Below are 25,930 nucleotides of genomic sequence, written 5' to 3' on the forward strand. Positions count from 1 at the left end.
TTACCCCACTTCACCTCAGATGCATTACCACACACACACACACACACACACACACACACACACACACACACACAGGTATACACTAACACAAAGCATCTCTGTGCTTTTATTGAATCACTTGCTAATAGGTGTTTTCTTACAGTAGGGTTAACAACAAGTGCAGGCCTTGCTAAGAGGCAGCTAGCAGGGTGCCTGCAATTTTGTGACCTTTCAAACGCTAAAATTATACTTGCAGACAATTTCTCAATTAAAATAAATGTGAAAACAGCTTTAAACCTCTAGCTAATGTAGCAGCTGGTTGTTCACGACGGGTGATTTTTCACATCAACAGGCTGATACATTTTAAGTCTCCTAACACTCGATTTATGACAAACATTTAAGACAGTTTAGGACGTGCTAAAGCGCCAATTTGTAGGGCCGCAACCAAACACTTGGTCTCTGAAATGTAACAACTATGGGAAAATGGCCATCACAATTTCATAGAGCCTGTGCTAATTTCTTCAATGTTAAGTTCTGTCAAAACAAATCAGTAAAACACCAGAATGTATTAAATTCGCAGTGATTTAAAAAATAAAAAAGGAGCAAATCCTCACTTTTGAGGAGCATTTTTGCTTATGACTCATTATCTGATTATCAGAATTGAGGTAGATGGTTTGTCTATCTAATTGGTTAATCAGCTAATCATTTCAGCACCACTAATGTGTGCCCAAATCCTCTTCTTCAGGCTAATGTTTGTTACTGGACGTTGCCCCCCACAGTCCCCCCTTCCTCCCTGAGGGTGGACAGGGGCAGCAATGGTCTGCTGAAAAACACTTTGCCGTTGCTGCCACCTTGTTCTCGTGTCTGGAAACATTGTTTGTCTGCTGGCTCAGATGGTGCCTCCTGTTTCCAAGATGAGACCACCCCTCCTCTCCCTCCCTCTCAGCCCTTGTGCCCTCCCCACCCCCACCACCATTGGTTGGGCCCACCCCACAGGGGGGTTGAATTTAATAAAGGCTCCCTCAGCCACATGCTAAAAAGGTATGCAAATGCGCAGGTCCTTCTGTTTTCTGATGTTTTTCCCCCCATCCAACTGACTGCTCTTCTCTCCAAGCCAAAGCCAAACATAGAAGGAGGGAAAGAGAGAGAGGGTGTGTGAGAGAGAGAGTTTGGGTGTTTGTTTTTCAGAGGAATGGATTATTTTGTTAGGACCGCTCTTGGGTATTTGATCTGAAAAGCTATTACGATGATTGCGATTAGAATTAATTACATTATGAGCTACAGGAACTGTGAAAGAGGTACTTGATGTGCTTCCTTGTGGAGAGAGGAATCATAAACGCACACACATCCAATAATTCCTCGACAGCGACAAGATGAAATTAATAGTGCCACAGAATTTGTAACCTCAAGGCCATTGCTAATAAATAAAATAATAAAAATTAAACACCATATATGTGTGCAGTAAAAAAACAAAACAATATTGACTTCTCCAGCTGTCTGCAGCATCTCCTCCCCAGATATCAGTGATCCCTATCTAATACAAAGGGCCTAGCCTTTGCATGGCTACCATGATGACCCGTGTTCATGAGGAGGTGAGAGCTGATCATTTTGTTCCGATGTAGTGAGCCGTGACAGGCAGCAGTGCGGGAAGGAGGACGGGAGGAGGGTGGGGAGGGAGGGATCATGGGGAGGGGGGTGGCGGGGGGGAAAGGGAGGAGAGGAAGGCCACAGAGGGACCCACCAGAAGCAGCAGAGAGCCAGGCCAGACTGAGGGGACCAGCCTTTCCTGCTGCTTCCTTCCCGTGCTCTTGGCCAGCTGAGCAATCAGGTCACCTCTCTTTCCCGTGTCGCTTCTGGTCAATTGTTCTTCTCTCTCTCTCTCTCTCTCTCTCTCTTCTCTTTTTCTCTCTCTCTCTCTCTCTCTCTCTCTCTCTCTCTCTCTCTCTCTCCCTCCTCTCCTCCCAGTGCCACAGCCTGCAGCTGTTGCGGCTGATGTCATTTTTTGATAGGATTTTGTCTGTGCCTGCTTGTTGGTTTCTGCCTCTCTGCCTAAACAAACGCAAACATGGGCCACACTGAGTGTCTTTCATGAGGGACACACGAAGGGGAGGAGCGACTGCAACGCTGCTGTCATGCAAACCCCTGAGATGATATGCAAACTTGGATTTGTTCTTTTGAGTTCTTCCTGGTGTCATTATGAAAAGACGCCTCCTTAAATATGCAACAACACACAAGAATGCGGCGGGGAGTACGGCCACTTTAAAAATAAGAGCTCTCCATTCATGCTAGCACGCTCCCAATGTTTATTCTAGCCAAGACCAAGGAAGAGAACAGGAAGTACACAAACATGCCCTTTCGACCTCCTACAACCACCATTAAAAGAGTACAACTACTTCTTCAAGCTAAATATCAGCTCGTACTGTAAGCAGAGCTGAATCTATATCCAGCTACATTTACAAAACAATATCGAGGCTTCATCCTGAGGGCGTTTCGGGAAAGTCCACTGCTAATACAGCGCTTGCTTCAAGCCATGGAGAGAGACAGAGAGAAGGAGTTGTGATGATGCTGGCTGACAGTTAATTCCCAGCTCTGAGCGCAACATTTACTCCAACATGGTCATGAAATAAACTCCTTTTTTCCACGTGTTTCAGGAGGAGTTTGCCGAGGACTGTGTGAGAGACAGATTAGATCACGTCTTGGCTTGTTCAAAGACCACGAATATTTACATTATTGGCTCAAATGGCATCCGAATGAGCATGTGAAACCCCCATCAAGGACAGAACAGGGCATGCCTGCAGATTTGGCACATTCTCATCCCTATAAAGAGAGATGAACATGATATTCAGAGTCTCTTTTTTTTTTTCAGTGGTAATGTATCCTAAAATGAGCAATCTCACAAGATTGAACAGATTCTCGAAACAGCAATCTGTTGAAACTGAGAAAGAGATAAATACAGTCTGTATGTATGTGTAGCAATGAGACACAACTGTTGTCCTGACCTTGAAATAACTACCACTTATGAAAAGCTGTTTTGGTATGAGAGACACCGATTATAGCCCATTTCTAGGCCAGCACATAATCAGTGTCCAAGTTCCAAATCAATGACCTACTTCCAAGCACACACAGATATCCACTGCACATACGCTGCGAGGCAAACTGTCTTTTGACAGCTGAATGTGGAGAAATACGGAAATCAAATCGTGCTGGCCCTTTGTTTTGATCTGAAAAAGTATCTGAGTGTAGATATTTAGAAACACAAATGAGGGCAGTGTGATTTCATAACAGCAGGCAGAGCAGCGGAGGCCCTCCACAGAGCTGCTTGTGTTATTTTGACACTGGCTGGCAGTGAAGGGGCCACCGGGGTCATGAGCGTCAGTGCTTTACTAGTGAGAGTAGATCAGATCTGACCTGGATAAAGTGGAGAAACAGTCAGCGCTGACTTCAACAGCCTCCTGCGCTGTGAGGAAATGTGAGCGGCGGCTTGGTTGGTGAGGTCAGGACTGCACAGAGCGCAGCCCCAGCATGCCGGTTCTTAACGCAGGGTGGGCTATTTACAGAACCCCCCACCCCCACCCCTCCAACTTGGCTCTACCACCCCCTCGAGCAGATCCACCACCGCACAGATCCATGTACCATAAAGTCATGAAGACAGATGGAGAGACTTTTTCAGAGCATCTAGCTCTATAGGCAGGAAAAACCTACTTCCCCCAACGCAACCTTTTGACATTATTTTTTAAATTAGATGACCTACGGGTATAAATGTTCAAGATGAGACCGAGAAGACAGAGAGGCTAAATGTGCTGTCCATACATACACATGCTGCTGTCATGTGGAACCGCCCTAGACAGGCTGCAGGCTGATGACAAAGACAGACTGGCAGACATGATTTAATGAATGGAGGACACTAGAGTACATGCATATTTATTTCCTAATGCGAGGCTCCACTAATTTACAAAAAAACTTCTGGCTTAAGGGTATGTTTACAGTTTTTAGTTGCTGAGCCTATCTCCAATTGAGGTGATGGAGAACAAAATCCACAGTTCTGGTTCCCTGCAAAAACGCATTCAAAAGTTGAGCTGAAGCTAATATGAGGCTTTGACAAATCAAGTGGGAATTTTCTTTTTAGTTCAATATCCCCCCTTTGTGTTTCCCCAGACAGTGTTTCCTTGCAGAGCTGCTGCAGAGGGACAGTAAATCAAAAGGGAATTTTGTACTAAAAATACAGTAGCTTTGGAAGATCCACTTGATTTGTCTAACACCGACTGCTGAAGTCTCATATTAACTTCAGCTGAACTTAAAAGAGTACTCCACCAATTTACCATTACAGTCCTACAACACTGTCAGACCCATGGTGGACAGTTTGAAACAAAAAGGATCAATATTGATGCAGCAGAAACAGGGATACATTCTCCTCCCTTGTCAAAAACTGGCACCCACATCACCCATAATGCAACTTGGGGCCGGCACGGTTACGTAGTTGATCTCTCCACGGCCAGTATGTGCAGGAGGAGTGATTACGGCAACCAGTAACTCTTGAGTTGTACATACATGGGATTATTGTTTTAAGACAGACTTGAAAAATAAGAACTCATCCTTCAATAGCCATGCAGACAGTTGTGGTTTTATTTGCTCAGGTTTTGATGGATGGGTCTTGGAAACTTCTGCTCACAAACCTCACTGTGAACTGTTTTCATTGGAACTACTTTCTAGTGGACAAATAGTCCCTATGGCCGTTGACAATGAGGTCTGTGGATTGTCCAGAATAACCTTGACATTGTTTCTGTGAAGATATCGTGCTGTTGAATTTCATTTTTTCAGTGCTATGAACAGTTTGAGGCGGATATCCCAAAACCTGAGCAAATAAAATCACAATTTTCTACATGGCTACTAGTGTGAAAATATGTCTAAGTGTGTAACCAAACAATTTCATGTCATTTGAATGTTTTTTTTGTGTCACTTTTCAGAAAAGGCATGACAGATGTTAGATGAATTCTGCGAGCTGAATGAAAACATCCACATAATTGCAGACTATGTGGTATGTACCTTGGCCTGCTGAACCATCAAAAAGAAGCCTAGGGCTGTTACATATTTTGACGCACTCCTCCATCTCTGTGTGTGGCGTTAGAGCCTGCTGTTTCTCTGGGGAGCATTGATCCAGCATAATGACTTTTGTTGAAAAAGCTCTTTCCACAATGGACAGCCTTGTCTTATGCCATACTTGTTATCAGGTTTACACAACACAGGAGCCGAAGATGAACATGCCAGGCGAGTAGAGTAATCCTTCCCCCTTTTTCTCCTACAAGGTACATCAGGTTTTGTCACTGAATCACGGCAAAAACCCATTATACTGAAATGATATATAAACAAATCAATTTTTTATGTTCATGCATGGTTTGACAAAACTATTCCTCCGGCCCAGAGAAACAGGCACGGAATTAGTTTGGCTGAGTGAGGCCGTTAAGACGCCGAATTAGTGGAACCGTTTGGGAAAGTGAGGGAGAAATCATTTTTTTATCAATGAAAAGGCAGACAGAAGTAACTGTTCAACTCAAGACTAAATGAATGACTTCCTTTGCTCTGTGCTGTGCAGGTCTCCAGCAAGGTTAAATGGGTATATCCTGTTGACCTCGTTCCCCAGTTCAACCACAAACATGACCTGCTTTGGTTCTTGTGCTGCAGCGGAGCAGAGCGGACAACCCAAGGAGTGAAAGTTCCAGCTGAAAGTAACGGAAACAAGAGAGATACCGAGGCTCCAGTATCTGGTCTGAAATGTTTAAAAGAGGGGCGGGGGGCTAAGGTACTACAGCAGACAATTTAAACATTACTCGGAAATGACAAAAAGCAAGCACAAGAAGAGAAATCTGGAAACAAGACAACAGCATTAAGAGCCACTGTCCTGCCCAGGGCATTGTCATCTGACAAAGACCTCAAAGCCGTGTTTCTGGTGAAAAAGCAGAACAAATGGGGATTACAATATTTGAGGAAATAGAGCCTTTCAGTTGACCTACATCCCCCACAGAGACTCCAAATTATAATCCCAGCATACATGCTCAGCTATTGAATTTTTAGATTCTGTATCAACACCATGAAATTGTGTTAGATGGCAACTAAATGGGTAAAAAAGCAGATTAGTGGAAAGAGATAGTGACAGCATTAAACGCATCTGGAGGTTGAAATGTGGGCTCCTGATTTCAGTTTGTTTAATTTTATTCCAACTTAACAGCTTTAGATCCAAACATTTGTGTTTACAGTGTGAATATTAACTGCCTCTGTAGACCACGGCACAGAGCTAAAACACATAGAAGAATCCACTTAAAGCTGTGAGCTTAAAAAAAAAGCCTGAGACACATTAAATCATTCTTTACCATTTAGTAGCAGCCTCCAAGGTTTTGATTAGAGTATTCATTGAACCCTGCACTTTAACACTCCAAATCAATTAGATGAACCAGTGTGCACACGCACACACACACACACACACACACACACACACACACACACACACACACACACACACACACATTTCAACTGGTTAAATCGAATAATGATTTAATGCATGGCCATCCTCTTGCAAAGTCCAGCGCAATAATCATACTCGCACACAAACAACATCCATTAATGGCTTTAGCGATGGCGGTGTAATTGCTAAAAATATACTTTTTAGTGAGCTAAATGCATAAGAAGTGGATTAAATAGCATTCGATGGTCTAGTCGCTGTCTCTAGTGGGTGTACAGTTTGGAGCTTTAATCGGCCTTTAGTTTATTTATTATAAATATGTCTCGATAAGTATGAGAACAATTAAAAAGGAGAAGTGCAAAGTAAAGTCACACTTCCTTCTGTTTTTCTCTTCTATTCTAAGTCAGGAGTAACCACAAGTTGGAGGCAGATTCACACATGCACACTTGCACAACATGTTTACTGAATGTTTTTGTCTTATTTTGAAATAAATGAAATCAAAACAGAATGGCAAGCTCAAAAATGCATCTAGTGATTTTGTGACAAGCCTCATTGCAGGTTTGACCTTATAAACTTCCATTTATTGCTCTCTACAGTTTACATTTTTATTTATTTAACCCATACTAAATCAGGAACATTACATTATAAATCTCTTTTTCAGGATTCCTTGGCCAAGAAAATAACAATAAATGAGAGTTATAGACTAACTTTACTTTGCTTCTGCAAATGCCTTGCTATACACAAAAAAGGGATCATTATATGATATTATTGACTGCTTAAATAGAACCTCCTGTGTGTGTGACAGAGAGAAAAAGAAAGAGAGAGAGAGTGTGTATGTATGTTTACGAAGCCTCAGGAAATACCAGAACAGACACGCTGACTCTCCAGCACTTCAGGCCCATGTGACTGGAAACACACAGGCCAGATTGTTTGCATGTTTGCTCGGGGGTCGCGATAAGAATGTTTGGTTAGAGAGAATTATCAAAGCAGAACTCAACATCTGAATCTGACCTGCCACTGGAGGTGTAGTCCGGTTTGGCGTCTTTATCTCTTATTAAACTTTAGTATTTTTTTGAGCGATCAGCCATCCTGCTAATTTGCATGATGACTCTTGCGTTTGTGTCCCCGCAGCGATCCAGTGCAACTAGCCTCCATTGGCTTCCTGCTCTCATTGCATTAGCATAATGCAGATGCAACCAGAGTCAGTAACCTTGCTGTTGCTAAGCACTATTTACAGCAAATACACACGAAAGCTGCGAGAGCTGCAGTGCCTGACAATTTTTCTTTACTAACCTACTTTCTTGCTATATGCCTCTTATATATCAATATATCTATATTTACATACTGTTTGGATATTACTATTCTAAAAAATAGACAAGACTTTTGAAGATTTACTAGACTTTGAACTGAAACTGGATGCATATTTGATACCACCTTTCAGTACAAATTCCTATCCAGATCATTAATACTGACAAAAACTATTTTTACGTCAAATCATTTTCTCCACTAGGAAAAGTATGAGCACTGCAACTAATAACTCATTTAAAAGACACAACAAAAACGTTTTGTAGGCTGAATGATCATTGCGCTAAAGTTGTCATCCATGATCAAGAGGTCACCAAGGTAAAAAAATGCACTGTTTCCCCTTCTCCTAACTAACACGAAAATATTTTCAATCCATCGAAGTGCTGTCCTGACTCCTAAAAGGTCAATGGAAACCCGACTACCGATCATTACAGAACTCAGCCTTTTCCTTGAACTGCAGAAGCTAAACAGTGGTGGCAGAGATGTAAATATTGTGAGAGAAGGTTCTTATCTCTTACCTCTTCATTTCCTCGTATAATAAATATTTAAGTGAATCTCATTACCATAGGTTCATGTGTGTCAAGCAGAATTTCCCGATTGCACAGAATGAGAGACAAGGCAAAAAGGTGTGTAAGCTCCTAGGTGATGAATTTCAGAACAGAAAATCTGGATGCCGACATAAAATGCTCACACCCATCGTTCCTTTTGTGTTTGTAGCTGGCATGCAGAGAGCTGTCTGGCTGGACTTTTGTGCATTTTCTGCTTTGATAGTCTCACGTCACCATTAATCTCTCACAAAGATGCCATTATAGATGTCATTAAATGTGGTGTCCAGCAAAACGTGCGAGCAGCCAGTCTGAATAATTAATTCCTCCTGTTCGTGCTGCAGGGGCTCTTCTGATCAGAGCTCAACCCGGTAACACGCTCTGTTATGATTGGCTAAAGCAAGGTCAGTGTCTTAAGAGACCTCGCTCCAATATCCAGCAGCAATTAGTGGCTGCTGCGCGGATGTTGCACATGTTATTATGTGATAGGGGAGTGAGAGTGACCGTAGGTAGAGATTTAATGTTGTGTTTCTGAATGCTGTCGCCAAGCAAAAAGGTTTATTGAAAAGCACAAAGACAACTGGTTACTCAGTGGTGCTCATGTTGCTAAGTAGAAAGCCATGAAATAGAAAACAGTTTCAAAAGGAAGCAGGGAGGCACAAAAACTGTAAACCACTGAGGAGCACAGAGTTCTATTATTATCCTTATTTCTTCCAAAAATTGAAACCACAAGATAATTTGCAATCGTCAAGAGAGTGGAGTAAATGATGGCTGGTAGGACTATACACTATTAACACTATACACTTGTCGTCCCCAGAGTTTTTTAAACCGTGGCATCCCATTGCAGGAAATGTTTTTTTTTTTCGATAGCCAGTAAGCCTAGTAGCTTACAGTGTTCAATCTGATTTTAATTCTGTTGCTCAGATTTGATTCAAGCCCCAGACTGTGTAGGGAGCTGACAGGTATCAGCATTTCTTTGAGCTCTATTTACAGTGACAAATATTTCCTCTGCTTTCTTTGATAGTCAGTACTTCGGACTGCCTGGAAAACTCTGAAAAACACGTGGCGTTGCTGTGACAACTGAAAATTGTGCCTTTAATCATTCCATTAGCTGTGGCATAACTTAATATTTATAGTGGTTTTAATATGATGATTTTCATACTTACTTTACACATACTTTGATGTGTTTTTATTAAAACTCTCCTTGCCTGTTCTTAAGCAACCACTGCTATACAGTATTAACACTGTCCACAGTTTTACATCTTTCAAATATATGGATATATTATTAATAAAATTGAACTGGTTTAAAATTCATTGCACTAAACACAACCTAACCCAATTAACAGTGTTTGCTGGGAAGCCAGTGAGGGATAATTAGTGAATTCTACAGGTTGAAGGGGGGGACTGTGTGGAGTCGGTGTGGTGAGGGTGTAATATGGGTGAACATTTCAGTGTTCCAGCGAAACACCTCCATGTCAGGTGAAAAGAAGCTGCTAGCGACTGACTGACAGTCCACATCCTCCCCAGGACAACAGTGTGAGAGTCAGCAGTAACAAGAGGCACAGTGCGAAGAGGGAAGGGAGGGAAACTGACCATTGGAATGAAAAAGGGAACAATGCAAGAAAAACACAGTCATAAGAAAAGACCACTGTCTCCATCAAAACACAGAGGCAACAAAGGAGTCAAACATAACGTTCCAGTAAAATGGCTGAGAGATGGACACTGAACAAGCTTGGCGTCGACTCCTATGAGTCAGTCCATTGTGAGGCACACAACACACAAGTCGAGTTCCCAGTGAATCAGAGCAGTCAGCTGCCATCCACCACCTCAAGGCACAGGGCCAGTCTAGCACAGGACCACAGACATGTGACCAGCTGTCTCACACAACCACCGTTACTGTACCGCGTCTCACCAGTCAGGGCTGAGGACAGAGACACTGACAGTGAGCTTTCAGATAGATTTCTCTTATGGATTAACTTAAAAACATGTTTGAACACGTTATCTCATTTTATCCATTTCACACAGATGATATACTACTACTATACTATCATATTGGAACAGAGATAGCAAGTGTTTGTAAATCTATAGATGACTGCAACTTGTGATTTACAGTCAGGAGGGTGCAGTGACATCAATACTGCAGTTTGTCTAGCTGAGGACACCAAAATATCCCTCCACTTCTGCCCCCCTTCCGCTGACAGTGATACACGGCACTACACGTGCAGCTGTCTAAATATTACTTCTCCCGTCTTCTGCTCTTCATCCTGCCATTCCTCTGCTCCTCCTCTCGCCTTTGCAGTCCCTATGTGAGCTCGCAGCCGCTGAGTAGGATCAGTTTAGGAGGGACAACTGTTCCATCGGCACAACTGGGGACGTCCACATTTGGTGCTCTGTTGTCATGTCAACAGTCTGAGCACAGGGTCAGAGGGCTGGGAATAACTCACCTTCTGCTGTCCAGTTATGAGCTATAACCAGCCGTGCACCTGTGGTACCAATTATCTTGTAGCTAACCACTATTAGGTTAATCCAAATGTAAATAACATTTTCTACAAGGCACTGCAGCAGGCTGTGGCAGTACTTTTTTTTTTTTGCGAGTACAAATCACTAAATCACTGTATGCAATTAGGCTTTTAACGCAATTCATATAAGAAGCCAGACTAAAGTTAATCTCATAAAAGGACAAACAGAGCCATTAAAAGTCCTCTGCTCTTTACTTCATTACTGGCTCAGCTTGCTCTCCTTATGCAAAGAGTCCCCAGGTGCATGAATGTTTCATGGCCACCCTGCTGCCTGCTTCCCTCTGCTCAGAGTCAGCCTTTCTCCCTCCTCCCAGAGGAAGCTCGAACTCCACTGTCAATTGCACTCACTTACACTCTGCTACCGTCATCATCAGCCATTAGTGGGGGGGAGAGGCGGCACATAAAACAGCTGTTTAGCCTTGATGACTCAATCATCCCCTTCAGTGGGATTAGCATCAGTATCATCATCCTCATCATCGCCTTTGATCCCAAAAATTACCAAACAAGTCTGAAATTGATGACTATCAGCCTGTCTGCGGCGAATTCCTGAGCCTTCAAAAAGATCTGACTTCATTGTATAACACTCAATCATCCTACAGAGCATGAAGAGATAAATTGGTAATATACACTATATTTCATATCAAAGCCTTTGAAATAACCAGAAAAACAAATTAATTTTGCAGTTTATAAGGTGACATATCAATAAATACTAAAATATCTGCTTTTCTTGATTCTCCATGGCTAAATATTTAAGAACTGTGGATCAGTAAAAGTAGTCAATTAATTATAAGTAAATGAAATACGCTTATTCACTTTCTTCTTAGATGAGAAGATCAATACCACTCTCAAGTCTAGATCTGTTCATAAAGCCCATAAAGCCGGAGCCAGGAGGAAATTAGCTTAGCTTAGCACAAAGACTAGAACTGGGAGAAACAATCTGCGGAACAGTACCTCCAAAGCTTTCCATTTGTGCATGGATTGAACAAACAATACATTAAGTTTTAGAGGCATTGCTAGGTGTATTTTTTAACTTTGGCTTACGGTCATCTACAGTCATTATGCTAAGCTAAGCTTATTGCCTCCTGGCTCCTGTGCCATTTACAAACATGACAGTGGTATTGATCTTCTCATCTAAATCTCAACGGGCACATTATTCTGTTTAAACCTGCAATAACTTCAGAACAGAAATAATCTTTTAAGATGATTTAGTGAACTTGTTAGCAAACTTGATGAACTTTACAACTAATGTAGGATCTGGGCTTATATTTGTCCTCCTACTGTAAATATATTTTCAAACTGGGACACTTGAATGGCAGTCAGCTGATGGGCTAATTCAAGGCCCAGCAGCGCTGCTATCATCATTTCATTAGCTTTAAACAGACATATTACAAATAGAACATCTAGCAGAAGCTGTGCAGAGTCAAGTCAAGCTTGTTGGGTTATATTCTTCAACAAGAATGAACCAACCTAATGAGACCACAGTAACAGCTTTCACTGACAAAGAGAAATGCAATAATACGGCAGCATTAGGCAGAAGAAAGGCTTGTTAATGCGGTCGTATTTCAAGAAGCAGCATCGAGGTAGACCTTTCACAAGCCAACAGCATCTCAATGCCAAGTGTTCTTAAAACATATTATGCCATGCCATTAATTAATTTGTTGGCTTGTGAAGCGTAGCTTATTCAGGCTATTCATCACGAGCAGGAAATTGACAAGTTATCCGTGGAAGGCATGTCAAAGGGATATCAGGTTTAATTTTGCATCAAAGGAAGCAGCAAGCCTTACTCCATAGATACTCTCCGTTTGCTTTGCAGTGTGTTCGTTTTAGTGGAGCCAGACAGATTGCTTATACAAAGACACATGAGATGTAAAGGAGGTTCGGAGATTCAACAGGGTCACAGAACAGTGGGGAAGTTCATCTCGGAGCCAAGTGTTGCTTAATGGCTTCCTCCTGCTGTACGTCAACTCAGACCATCTGAGCAGGCTGTGGAGAACATCTGTCCTGAACACACAGACACTTTGTACCGCTGCAGTCACCCTGTCAATCAAACACGTTCTGGCATGTCACTGACTATCACCAGTGGTTGTGATCGCCTCTGAAGATGTGCACCCACACTGGTATGGGGTGCACGTACAAGCATGAGCGCATGCATCTACATTTGTATGTGTCTATGGGAAAGTAGGGTTGACGCCACATCTATTTTTAGTCTAGTACACTGAGTTCTGCCTCTGTGTAATGCTGCTCTGTTCCTAGGACAGGCGGCCGGGTCATCAGCAGCAGCAGAGCACCGGGATAGCTCCAGCTCTGCTCCCTGACCTCCCTCCAGCTCCTACATCAGTGGGAGAGACTTACAAGATTCCTGGGCAGCAGTTAGGGGGAGGCTATCTGCAAAAAAAGAGGCGCTTTCCTGACGGATGCCATGTTCATCCACCTCTTTCTCTCTCTGGTGACTAATGGGCTAATAATTCAGCTGTCACCCTGGAACGTTATCTTGCACGTTTTCATGGGAAGGATACCACCCTGGAACATCTCCGCCACAGTCTCGGCCCTGAAAAAGATATGCACTAGATTCCCAAAGTTTGAACTAAAGGTACTGTGAGGAGAACAAGATGGGATCAGATGGAAATTCCACATGAGCATTAAGTACCCAACTAGATAAGATAATAGATGAATCTCAAAGATGTTGTGAGAAGGCAACCTGGCTCCAGTGCTATCTTGTCATGCCCAGTTACTCACCTAGTAGTATACAGGAAAATCATCTTTCCACACATCTGCTACACGTTAATGTTGAACCTTTGAGTAGTCTGCACCATCTCTGCCATGGTGACACAAAAGCTTCAAGGACGAAATCCTTGGATAATTGTTAACTGTAAAGAAACCTACAATTTGAGTAGTTCAGTTCATTTCACAGGGTTTTCATTGTGACAAAGTGCTTTGTATTTACTTTTTGTTGTAGCCACTTTTACACAACTTGTGTGATTATTATCCATTTAAGCGAGTTCCTGCGTTTTCCACAATGTATTTGGACACTCACGCAGACTTGATCTTGTTACATCCAGCTGGTAATAAGTGGAGTGAGAATATATGGAGAACCCACACTGATCCTGCAACGTGTCTTGTGCCTGTGCTGCACTTTAATTACTGAAACTACTGTTTGTGTAGAACCTGATTGAGAGTCGAGTAAGAGGGCCTTTCTTTTAGATCGTTGGGGAAGTCAAATAGTTTTATCCTATACTGTTGGTACAGTTTAGGTAACAACAAAAACACCGTCTATCATTCTCCATGGTAGCTGCACTGAAAATATCATTTCGCATCATGTGCAATTGGCTTGTTATCTACAGGAATAAAATGCACCAGCAGAGAACAAAATGGCCCATAAATGCAAGGTAAAGTACCTTCCTAATGACTGATTCAGATTTATTAAGTCAAGACCATGTTAACACATTATGGAGTGCAAACAGCAACATATAGTATGACAAAATAATGCCATAAAGGGAAAATTATAGACATTCTTAAAGAAAGCACCTAGTTTACATATAACTTCTAGCTTATGTGACTGCAATAGCAAAATAAAGATAGAGGAACGGTTTAAATAGTACTTTGGTGAATACTTTTTCCTGTTTTACTATGATGACATTTTTACATTCGAAATAATCATTGTAGTCTCGCCCTAGATGATTATCATTACAAAGATTAGAGATCTTCTTTTCCTTTTATCTTCCACTAACTTTGGGGGATCTGTCATTTATAACCTTGAAGTTTCAGATAGCCTGTCTGTAATTTCTGTGTTCACACAGTAAATACTTCACAAATGTTGTCCTGTTTGTTCTGTTGGCACGACAAGCTCACCAAAGTAGTTCATGGCAACCTTTTGTTGTAATGGCAAAGTTAACTCACAAAACGGATCTTTCAACCTCCATTCAAACAACTTATTCACATACTTCACACACACATTGAGTATGAAAGATCATTCCTTGTCACATTTTGTTGGTGGTTTCTATCCCCTTAAAGCACCTGCTTCAGGCAACATCTATGTATAGACACTACAGCAGTTTAACAGCTTGTCATTCAGACATCTGGGTGTTCAGGTGGAATGTTAAACTCTCACTGCTCTGCAGCGTGCTTGTTTAATAAAGTACATCCACTTGACTCAACACTGGTCAGTGGAACAAGGGAGTTGTGATTGTGCCGGGGTGTGAAGCTGCAGCAAAGCATTAATTTGGCCGAGGTCTATTTTATCAAAATGCCTCCCTGTTATTATATTCGACAGGAATCTCTTTAGAGCAAGACTTCCCTCCAACAAGTGATAATAATCCTTCTAATAGGCTTAAATGTTTTTGAAACTTGAAGTTAAGTGGCAGGCTCTGCTCTCTTTGTTTGCCCGTGCAGGGGAGGTGGACATGTGTGCAGAGGCAGGGGCTCTGAGGCCAGGCCCTCTATCCTTCCTGTTCAGTTACCAGAGGCCTCACACTTATCAGTTCCAGATCTCACAAGAACAGAGAGAAAGAGAGACCACTGACAGGAAGGGGATTTTTTTTCCTCCCCCCCTTTTTTTTTTTTTCCTTTAGCGAGGTTAACAGAATGTCTGCACCCCTCACATTTCACAGAGGAAAGCAATTATTCATTAGGGCTTATAATGGCGCAAGAGAGACAAAGACCAACCTGGCAACCTTCAGACATCGACCAACCGATGTGAAATTTGGTGCCAAAACTCCTTAGTGCTCAAAGACCCAGTCGATTGACAGAAAATACCAACAATTTCACTAAAGTCATTTACCTAGCAAAGAACATTTTCTGTTTCTTCATGTTTTATATAATTGTAAACTAAATATCTTTTGGTTTCAGACTATCAGACGAAAAAAACAAGCAATCTGACCCGTGACGGGCATGTCTTCACTACTTTCTGATATTTTGCACAAATAGTATAAAGAATAGCACACATTCCATTGCTGGAGACTATATTTGACTATATCAGCTTCAGCTTTTACTATTTCTTTTTCACTGCAGCCTTTCCATCAAACCCAGCGAGATTTTCCCTCCACAAAGGCAACCTTACCTCGACAGTGAGTGCAAAAATCTGTCATTGAGGGTGAGGGAGAGAGAGCTGACTGTGAAGCACTCATGTCGTGCCCCCTGTTCATGTCATATCCCCCCTCGTTTCACTTGCTCTCACTGTCTACCTCGCCTGACATTTCCACAATAATCACTTTGGTTTATCCCACTCAGCTGTGTGGCGGGCAGATGTTTGTCAGGGCACCGTATTTTCAGCATTCACACTGCTCTAATCAAGATTAACCACTCTTATCTATTCTGTGTGTGTGTATGTGTGTGGGTGTGTGCTGGATGTCCCAATTCCTAATCCATAAAGCCATAGCTGTATTGTATAATACAGTGGACTAACCAATTACATTCCCTCTCCACGATATAATTCTCCCGTTTAGTGGAACGTACACTGAGCTACATGTTGCATAAGGTTGAATTGGTAGCACGCTGGTAAAGAGAATAGCTATGACCTTCTGCGTGTGCGTGTGTACACATTCGTCAGACTGCATATGGACTTGCAAAAAGCATAAACACAGGCACATCTCGGCACTTTGTTACTCAGAGCCCCCCAGAAGCTCCTAATGAAAACAGCATGTTCTGCGAGGTGAGCCGACGCTGGCCACACACAAACTGCTGCCATCAAATGTTTACCAAAGACACTCGAGTACAGAGGAGGACGGAGCATGTCCGAGCAAACAAAGTTGTAGTCTTTAAATCACTGTAGTGACAGGGGAGGCACATATCTGTCTCCAGTAACAAGCTTTGTCTCATTCCAGTTGTGACATAACATCTTAATATTTCAGGCAAAGCGACATCTCAGGTAATTGAGGCGGTTGTTACAGAGCCCAAAAAGTCTCAAGGGGTTCAGAAAAATTTTAATTTGTGTACACTGATAGCTGATTTTTTTCTTTCAAAATGTTCAAGTTCTAGCACACAAATGAGTAATTCCTGCTCTCAAATTGACATGACATAAAGTTAAACAACATTGCTGTCACTTGTGGCTTCTCATGCAATAGAGGTGACTACTCTCAAGGCTAGTTGGTGAACTACTATAACTGGCAAGCTCTGGCTAACACATTAGCAAGCTGGGCACATGGTTACACTATTCAGCCACAATAGCTCTCCAAGCTTCTTGTTATTTTCCCTCCACTGTGCTGTTTAATCCCTCAGCACATTTTGTTCTCAGGATTGTACATTTAAAAAAAAACTGTTGATTGATGCTCTCTGAGCTAGGTAGCTTTCTAACTATCAGAAAGCAAGCTCATTAGCTTGCATAATGTTACAATACGTTTGTTCACAACATAGTTTTTTCAAAGTATGTATTTGCACCACCGACTCCTGTCTTGTAACTGTCTGCAAACCTTTTGTGGAGCAGTTTATACGTCAACAGAGGAGGATTAAATAAAAGTGGATGGTGTAACACAGCTTATAATTTGATGCAAAAGATTGGCCCCTGAGAGCAAATCCACTTTGAACTGCTAATGTAACATGTCTAGGATACAAAAGGCTATATGCACCCACTTGAAAGCAGCCCAATGTAACAACACAACTGCATTAAAAAGACAAGCCTCACTTACTGAGCAGCCACAACTACCTGTACCTTCAGTTTATGCTGCTATACTAACACTAATTTGAGAGCAATACATTTCTAAATTGTGCACACAACTTAAAACAAAATTTAGCCCTGACACCTGCTGGGCTCTGTGGGTCCCACCGCATGCGTAACAGAAAAAAAAAATAAAAAAAAAAGACTCACCTGCGTTGACTTCAATCCGTGATTCTGCACCACGAAGGACCCCCCCACCCATTCACACACCAGGAGGAGAAACACTTCAGCGCCTCACGTCTTCTAACCCTGAGAGAAATCAGAAGAGAAAAAAAAGGAAAAATACATCAATCACTGCGGCATTATCCACCAATCTCCAAACACTGAATTATTACATTTGCATTTCTTTTCTCCTGAAAATCAAGCCCACTCAATGATTTTGCTTCTACTACTCCGAGTGGCTTCCATCTGCGCCTTGCTTAACGTGAGACCCGTCTTCCCTGCACGGATAAGCTCCTTCACGCTCTCGTGCACATGAAGGACAAATCAAAAGAGCAACCGATACTTCACATGATCAGTATGGTATCATAAACATCCACCACAGAGCAGGTTCACTGCCATGGCACATTCACAATTCACTCACGATTGACAGATAAGCCTATTAAGAGAGGCCTTCGCTGTAGCTTTGCACTTAGCCTGAGCGTGCGGGGCTCGTGTGTGCACACCAAGTGACATTCAGATCCTTGAAAATGACCACATTAGTTACTGGTGAAGTTCAAGAAACCATTACATATAAGCCAGTTATGAACTTAATATAACAACCCTGAATGTGACAGTGCACTTAAATGTTAGCGCATTTTAAAACATGGTTTAAAATAAAGAGAAAATTTGATTTATCTCGCACAATTTATAATCATGTCTTATCTATGTTCGCCCAAGCAAGTAAGTACAGAGACTTAATTTTCCTTAGTGAATTAATCATTGTGAGTAGTTGTAATTACTAGCATAATATGCATAGGCTGGATTTTGGCATGTGTTATCGTTTCATAAATCACACGTACCTCTGCTGACAGAAAAAAACACTTTGAATATTTAGATTTGGAATAATTTCAATACTCAAATGAGTGGCTGACCTCTGTGTGTAGAAAGACCACCTGAGTGTTGTAACTTTTTTCTGTAGTTCCACAACACCATAGAAATAAAAAAGTCAAATTTCCATGTCAATAGATGTTATTCACGTCTTCAAGAATGTCAGCTAAATTCCTAAACCCTCTTTATATGAAGGATATGTGTTAAGGTAGTACTTAAAGGACCAGTGTGTAGGATTTAGTGGCATAGTGGTGTAGCTGCAGATTACAATTGGTTGGTCAGTCACATCTGTAATGGTCTTTCTATGGTTGTTTTTATTTCTCCAGGTGGATTACATACCAATGGAAATCACGTGTTGTTCATATCATATTCCATTTCTGCCAATAGATCTTCCTAAATGTTACACACTTGACCTTTAAAGACCAGCTTTTACTGAAGAGTAACACTATTCGTTGTTTCTGTCCTGCACTCAATCTTTCCTCAAACTCTCTCCGTTGTTCAAATAGCATGACACTCAAACAGCTGGAGCGCACCATTAAGCTTTTCTTTCACTTCTCAAATGCTGAACTTGAAATTTCAAAGAGTTGATTGAGATGCTAGCAGAACAGAAAGAATAAAAATGTCTTAAGGGTGTTTGGTCTAGCTTTGTGAATATATGTAGTGTATAAGAATGTGACAAATGGCATTTTTCCCACCAAGTCTAGCTGTATCCTGTATCATTTTCATCAGGCGTCTGCATAGTGACACAGCATGCTAGCCATTTCTATCCCCAACCAGAACTCCTCTGGCCTCTCTCTCATGCTTTGGTTGACAGGACAAGGCTAATGCTCCAAATATAAAAACTGTCTAACCACAAGGTGTATTTTCACATTCAGCGGGAGAAGGCAGTCCCTTGTGCCTTTCACTTTTTTTTTTTTAATCCTCTTTTTTTTTAATCATTGGAAGATTTTTCAGGCAGCATTTCTCCCCTGTTGGAAATACCGCTCTCTGAAAAGAGAAAGTGGAGGAGCGCTGGGGGCTCAATGGGTCGGGAGAGAGGAGGAGGAGGAGGGGTTGATGCTGGGTGCCTCCTTTTTAAAGCCAGATTCTCCCCAGATACCTCTGTGCTATTCATCAACAGCTTTTCCAGGGCTGTGAAAAATCAATGTGCTCTGCACTGCAAACAGTTCATAATGACGGGGGATGGAGGAAAAAAGCTCAACTGCAACAGAATTGATTTGTTTAAGTACAATAACACGGCTCTGCAGCGCGGTGAGGAGGAGGCTCGAGCGCCCAGACAAAGACTGACTGGCAGTATGAAACCACAAGCAGTAATTGACAAACTGCTGGAAAAGTGTAAATCTGAAATACAGAAGCCTGTTATCTAATTAAAGTAGTTTTCCTCTGAATTACCACCTGACCGAGGAAAATGTACTTTGAGTCTCAAGTGACTGCATATCTTCTCCGAGAGAGCATAAACCCCAAATAAATAGTTTTTTAAACCGCAATAAAACATGTCTGGATTATGAGATGATTTAAAAAAAAAATGTAATTACCTAAAATACTTCAAAAAGAAGACTTTCCAAAAATTGAAACTGGGATCTAAGGTGTTCTTTTTTTTCTCAAGTGTGTACAATAACTTTATGCAGATTCTGTTTTTTTCAGTACTGATTAAAAAGTGAAGGTCAAGAAAATCCCCTTCAAGAGTTCAAATGAACATCTTCAAATTGCTTTTTTTCAAATCTTCACATTTGATAAGCGAATATTTAGCAATTTTGCTCGATAAATGACTTAAACGATTTCTATTTCTATTAATCGACAAGCTGATGAAATTCCCACACACACACACACACACACACACACACACACACACACACACACACACACACACACACACACACACATCTGCTCTAATCATGCAAACAACTCACACAGAAACAGATACACACACACATTATTTGTACTTCTGGCAGGGAGTCACTGTGTCTCAAGCCAATTCAAAGCACATGCAGAGAGCGTTTGATGTTTCATAAAGCCAAGTCATCAGAATGTTTAAAAGATGACACCAGAAAAAAAAAAACTTTCACAAGGTGAGACTTTAAACCTCCTGATACTGCAAAAAAACAGAAGCTGGGAGTAAATTGTGTCAAGACAGGCCAGCACAATAAAACATTTCTCTCTGCCTCTTTTAAGCTGGCCACAGAGGTGCATTTATCATTGTTATTATTCCTTCAGAGAGGCCCTCCCAGGTTTAATTGGGTCCTCATGGAGTCAAAATCCCCGCTGTCGCTGCCGCCACCGGAGCTGGACAGGCTCACTCCTCCCCAGTCAGCACCAGGTTTTACAGGCTGCATGAAAAACAGTCATTCTGTGCAAAGTGGCCATGAAACCCGCTGGTGAGTCAGGCGGGTGGTGGGAGCTGGACACCACCCGCTACGCTTGGACAATGGAGAGGAGAGGGACACCTGGGGAGAAACTCTCACCTGGCTCTGCTCTCAACGCTGTGGGAAAAGCTCTTGAGAGCCACAGGCTGTCTGTCCACCCAGCCAGCTCTCTAGAGCTATTATTCCCAGTGGGCCACATTTGCATTTAAACTGGTAAATACAGTAGGTTTTGAATGCACATGGACATCAAGCATGTGAACAAATGGAACAGGAAAAGGATTAAAGAGGTTTTTAAGAGGTTTTTTGGCCTCAATGAAAAAAGGGAAACAATAAACTACGGTTATAAAATAGCTCAGAAACACAAACATGCAGCACTACTTTGTGTTAATGTGTTCAATATGCTGTTTGCTTAGTGAAATTAATAATGGTATGGTGATGATTCCACAAAAACTTTATATGACCTCCAAAAAATGCAAAATTTTCCCTTTTTTTAACCGCATACTTTTTTGACAGACATGTAGCAATGACTTAAAGTTTTAATAAGCAGACAAAAAGCTATGAATGTGTGAAAAGGAACGGCTTTAATCACACGAATAAATACCAGCTCTGGAACCTTTGACCTTCCATTCACCTCCCTCAATAGAGCTCCACTTCCACCTGGTGTTACCTTGGTGCAGAAAATCACAACGCCTCCTTCAGGCTGCTTCCTGTTCTTGATACGTTCGAGACACGCAAGATCAACGGAGATACGCATCTGTGCTTTTCAAAAGACACCTCACAAAGACACTTGAAGTCAAAGAAAGGAACGCTGGAGCAGCAAATGCAGGAATGACAATCTAGTGGTTTGTAATGATTTTCAGCAGAGGAGCAGGTTTTCATTTTTGGGAGATAAAAAACGGGATTGGCTGGCAATCACCTCGCCTCACAGCCAGCGTGTTTACACATAATGACACTAATGATTATAGACACATTAATTAAGGGGACACTTGCTTCTGCAACTCTTTAAATGAATTACTTTACTGCAATTAGGGTTAAAGGTCAATAACGCCTCAATATTTCTAATGAGGTTTTGCAACTAATGATTAATTTCACTAGACATGAATGTTGATTTCTATTTCTGTAAATCAGTTTGACTGTAAACTTGGTTATGACCCGCAAGTCGAGCATGCAGGTCCTTTAAGTCAAGCATGCAGGTCGTAATCATAGTTATGTGTAACCTAGACCTCTAAAAAACACTATCCAACTACATTTTGCCTGATTTTGCTCTTTTAACAACTAGACCTGCCAGTGGTGGTGGAAGAATATTCATTTTGAGGCAAAACCCAAAATACTCAAATACTTACTAATAATTGAACACGTCATAAAATAATCAAATCATTCTGTGTTTTCTGGCACTTCATTTCCCATCGACACGAGTAACCCAGTTATTAAATAAATCATGTAAACTTGGGTTAGTGGGGAAGTCGGGTTACTACAAACCAACATGAAGCCTTTTATCAAGTACTATCCTAATCTTGTCATTTACAGCACTACGGGTATAATTCCTTTGTATGCTGTACTGTACATACTGTACTGACCGAACACATACTGCTGTCTCTGAGGACATCCATATGGAATGATTACATTATAGACAGAGTCACGTGTTGTTGTGGGGCAAAGCCATAAACATCAACTGTATCACTGCAGTGAATGAGTGCTGCAGTGATGATTACAGGTTTAGAGATAATGGTTTCTAGCGTGATACATTTAGAGAGCATGAGACACCAGCTCAGTTAGCTCCCCAGTCTTCACTCTCTCCTGATTAACACAAATGTCGGCGCCTAGTTAACCACCGCTGCTGTAATTATGTGGAGCCTCACACACACACAAAACCTATACAACACACACGGGCAAACACGCTGAAAACAGCGCGGCCGTATACATGTTGTGCGCCACTAGATCAGCATCACAGCAACCAATTATGTGTCTTATTCAAGCAAATGCAGGTAATTTACTTCCTGCTGTGCATAACTTCCCAACGTGTTTGTCCTCTAGCATCAACGGTTTGTGTTGTCGAACGCCTTAACAGTGGAACAATTGACCTTTAAAATCATTTTAAAGGTTAATTTCATTTTTTTTTTTCATTTCATAGTTTTGGAAATTGTTCCTATCACGTATGATAACACCGTATCACCAAAATGACTACAGCACGGGAAAGCCATAAGCACAACACTGCGCTAAGTATGGAAGTTAAACCAGTCTGTAAATTGTGATGGATGTTTGGGTAATCGTTTTATATTCACACCAGAAAGTGCCACACTGTTTATTGGCATATCAAACGGAATAGGCATTGCAAGAAGCTTGATAAGCAAGCCGACGAGTTCAGGAGGAGTCAAAATACTTCTCCAAATTTTGTTCTCTGTCATTTCATTCAATGAAGAGTTGCGGAAAAGGAGAAAACCCTCACCTCGCTAGCAAACGCTAACTATTATTATTGATAGGAACCTATACCTATGTTTTTTCTGTTTCAAAGGGGCGAGCTGATGCTTACGTGGGTCTTACATGAATTGATGGCTTTAATATTATTTCTCCGCCTCCTCCTCCTCTCTCTACAGTATATCTTGTTTCAAAAGCGAGAGCAGCCCAAGAGGGCGCCTTTATTTTTCTTCCTTTGTTTCCAGTCTTTCCCTATCAGAGCGAGAAGGTGGTAGCAACTCCCACGAGGGAGATAGAGATAGAGGTGTAGGCTGCTGGCAGAGCGCTAAAGCAAAGAAATGCTGCACCGTCTTGACCACAGACATAAAAATGATGCCCCCTACCTCCCCTACTCCTGCCCTACTTCATCTGCAAAGCAAATCTTGTGCCCTGCAGCCAGAGATTCCTCTCTGGTCACCTGGCTGTTCTCACTGTTTTTCAGTGGCCCGGAAGCAGAGGAGGGTTTACTAGAGGTGAAACACTTCATAATGTAATAGAGAAAGCAAGAGAGAAGAGAAATAAAGAGGAGATCGTCCTGAGCCAATTGCAAAGGAGAGGTGGGTGTAATGAGGCCTGATCTGTCACAAGAAAGAACCACGGACCCGTATTTGCATTTTCTCCCTCCCTTATCTTTTCTTCCTCCTTCTAATAATAAGGAAAAAGAAAAAGCAATGAGAGGGAAGAAAGGTGGGGAGCGGACGTATACACAGAGGAATCCAGGGAGGGGAAAGAGAGCACATTACTATTGGGAGGGGAAAAAATGATTAAAGGCTGAGATGAACACAATCTGCTGGTTCTAGAGAAAAGAGGAAGGAATTTCCAGAGCCAATATTTAAAGCATCACAGGGAGACCTGCCTCTCCCCGCTATTCAACCATGACCGTGCCAGCAAAAGCACATTTACTACATCCACCCTTTCACACTAGTCTATGGCCTGTGTGTATCCTGCACATAGTCATTAGTGGATGCAGGATATTGATTTTTTTAAAAACATTGCTCCCTTCTAATTATAGGAAATACAACAGATTTTTACACTTGTGGGACTCCAGAGGATTGCGATTGTTGCAGCTAACCAGGTAAAACAGTGTTAAGATGACTCAGTTGCAGAGGACTCTCGAGGCAGAGAAGGGAGAAGAGAAAGAGAAAGAAAAACAGCAACATCAATAATGAAGTGAAGGAGACGGGAGGAAGAAAACAAAGCCGTTCATAACAAATGAGAAAACAGGCAGAGCGTCTCATTGCGAGAGCGCTAACGACAATCAATTAGCAATTGCTCATGATCTTGGGTGCGTCGGAGTATAAGGTGTCTTAATGAGTCCCATTTCCATTAGCTGCTCGACTCGAGAGGCATAAGGAGGAGGCTGCTCCCACCAGCTCCTCCATCTCAATGCCTAATGACTGCGAGAGTGGATTACTCCATCAATTCCTCGCTTCTCTTTGTTTATCCCCTGCGTAAATAATGGTCAACCATTACAATGCATTAAGCGGGCCACTCTACGCAGAGCGAATGAGAAGGGAGAAAGAGGAGCACAAGTGCTCCGACGGCATCCTCCAGTGATCTCTAGGAAATCGGCTAATACCGGCCATGTGGTGACAGAGGGGGTGCAGGGAGGGGGAACAAGCATCTGATGCTAGACGAATATCTGGTTGGTTGGAATGATTGAAGAGGAAATATGGGAAGTGAAGGAAATGTGCCATATCTTAAAAAAAAAAAAACACCTCATCTAGTCAATAATGTTGCCTTAAAGGGCCAGTTCATCCAAATTACTGAAAAACCTTTTTCCGCTGCGGAAAGCTTTTTAGGAATCCAGGAACCCTCTTTGGAGATGAGCAAAATTAATTTGCTAAATATTTCAAGATGTACTAAAGCAGAAATAGATAGCCACACACTCTCATTGCTACTTGGAGACAGGCAGTCTGGCTCCTTTAATGTCTCTCCACCTCTGCAGGTTTCCTTTACAACCTCCTCCGCAAGCTCTTGACTAATTTCCTGATCTTCATGGTTCTTGACATGTTAACAGGAAAGCGCGAAAGGGTTTAGTTCCTCAGCTCCCTGAAATATTTGGTTAAAAAGGGCCTGTAGGGACTATTTCTTGAGTAGAAAGGAGTTCCAGTATAAACCTGCAAGGTGCATGAATAGTAAGCAGGGCATTGCTCATTGAAAGACACATTGCTGTTGAATGTCTGAAATGTACATTCAGATCATTTGAACATCACAAATGGAACTCCTTTGACCCCCATTGTATTGGCCATGAACAAGACAATCTGCCTAAAATGGAAAAAAAGAAACTATCAGTGACAAAAGAGGGATGGATTTGAGTCTTATGCAATCAGCACCACAGAGAGGGTTTTTTTTTTCATATGAGAAAATATATCTGTTGTTGCAGTGCTTTCACCCTGGATTGTACCAATCGATATTTCACCCAAGGCTCCATCACTCCTTTCTATTTTCCTCTCTCTTTCTGGCACTCTCTGGTTTCCCTCTTGTGTCACAGCACCGGACAGGATAAAAATTAAACGCATCAGCAGAAAAACACACAAGTGGAAATGATCTCGCGGCTCCAGCCGCTTGGGTCATGAATTCAGCTAACTGTGCTTATCACAGGCTGCCGCTATTAGTCTTAATAGCCGTGG

The 25,930-nt window shown here is 41.9% G+C and overlaps 1 protein-coding gene across 2 annotated transcripts in view; it reads right to left on the minus strand.

The window, feature by feature from the left end:
- The window catches only part of LOC127373103 (zinc finger MIZ domain-containing protein 1), a 112,606-nt gene that overhangs the window by 64,543 nt on the left and 22,133 nt on the right, over positions 1 to 25,930 (minus strand). For both annotated transcript variants that reach the window (XM_051417199.1, XM_051417201.1), the window contains exon 2: positions 17,602 to 17,700. The gene's annotated coding sequence lies outside the window, so the exon portion shown is untranslated. The remainder of the gene's footprint in view (positions 1 to 17,601; positions 17,701 to 25,930) is intronic.

The sequence above is a fragment of the Dicentrarchus labrax genome, unplaced genomic scaffold (assembly GCF_905237075.1).
Source record: "Dicentrarchus labrax unplaced genomic scaffold, dlabrax2021, whole genome shotgun sequence".
Lineage (NCBI taxonomy): Eukaryota > Metazoa > Chordata > Actinopteri > Moronidae > Dicentrarchus > Dicentrarchus labrax.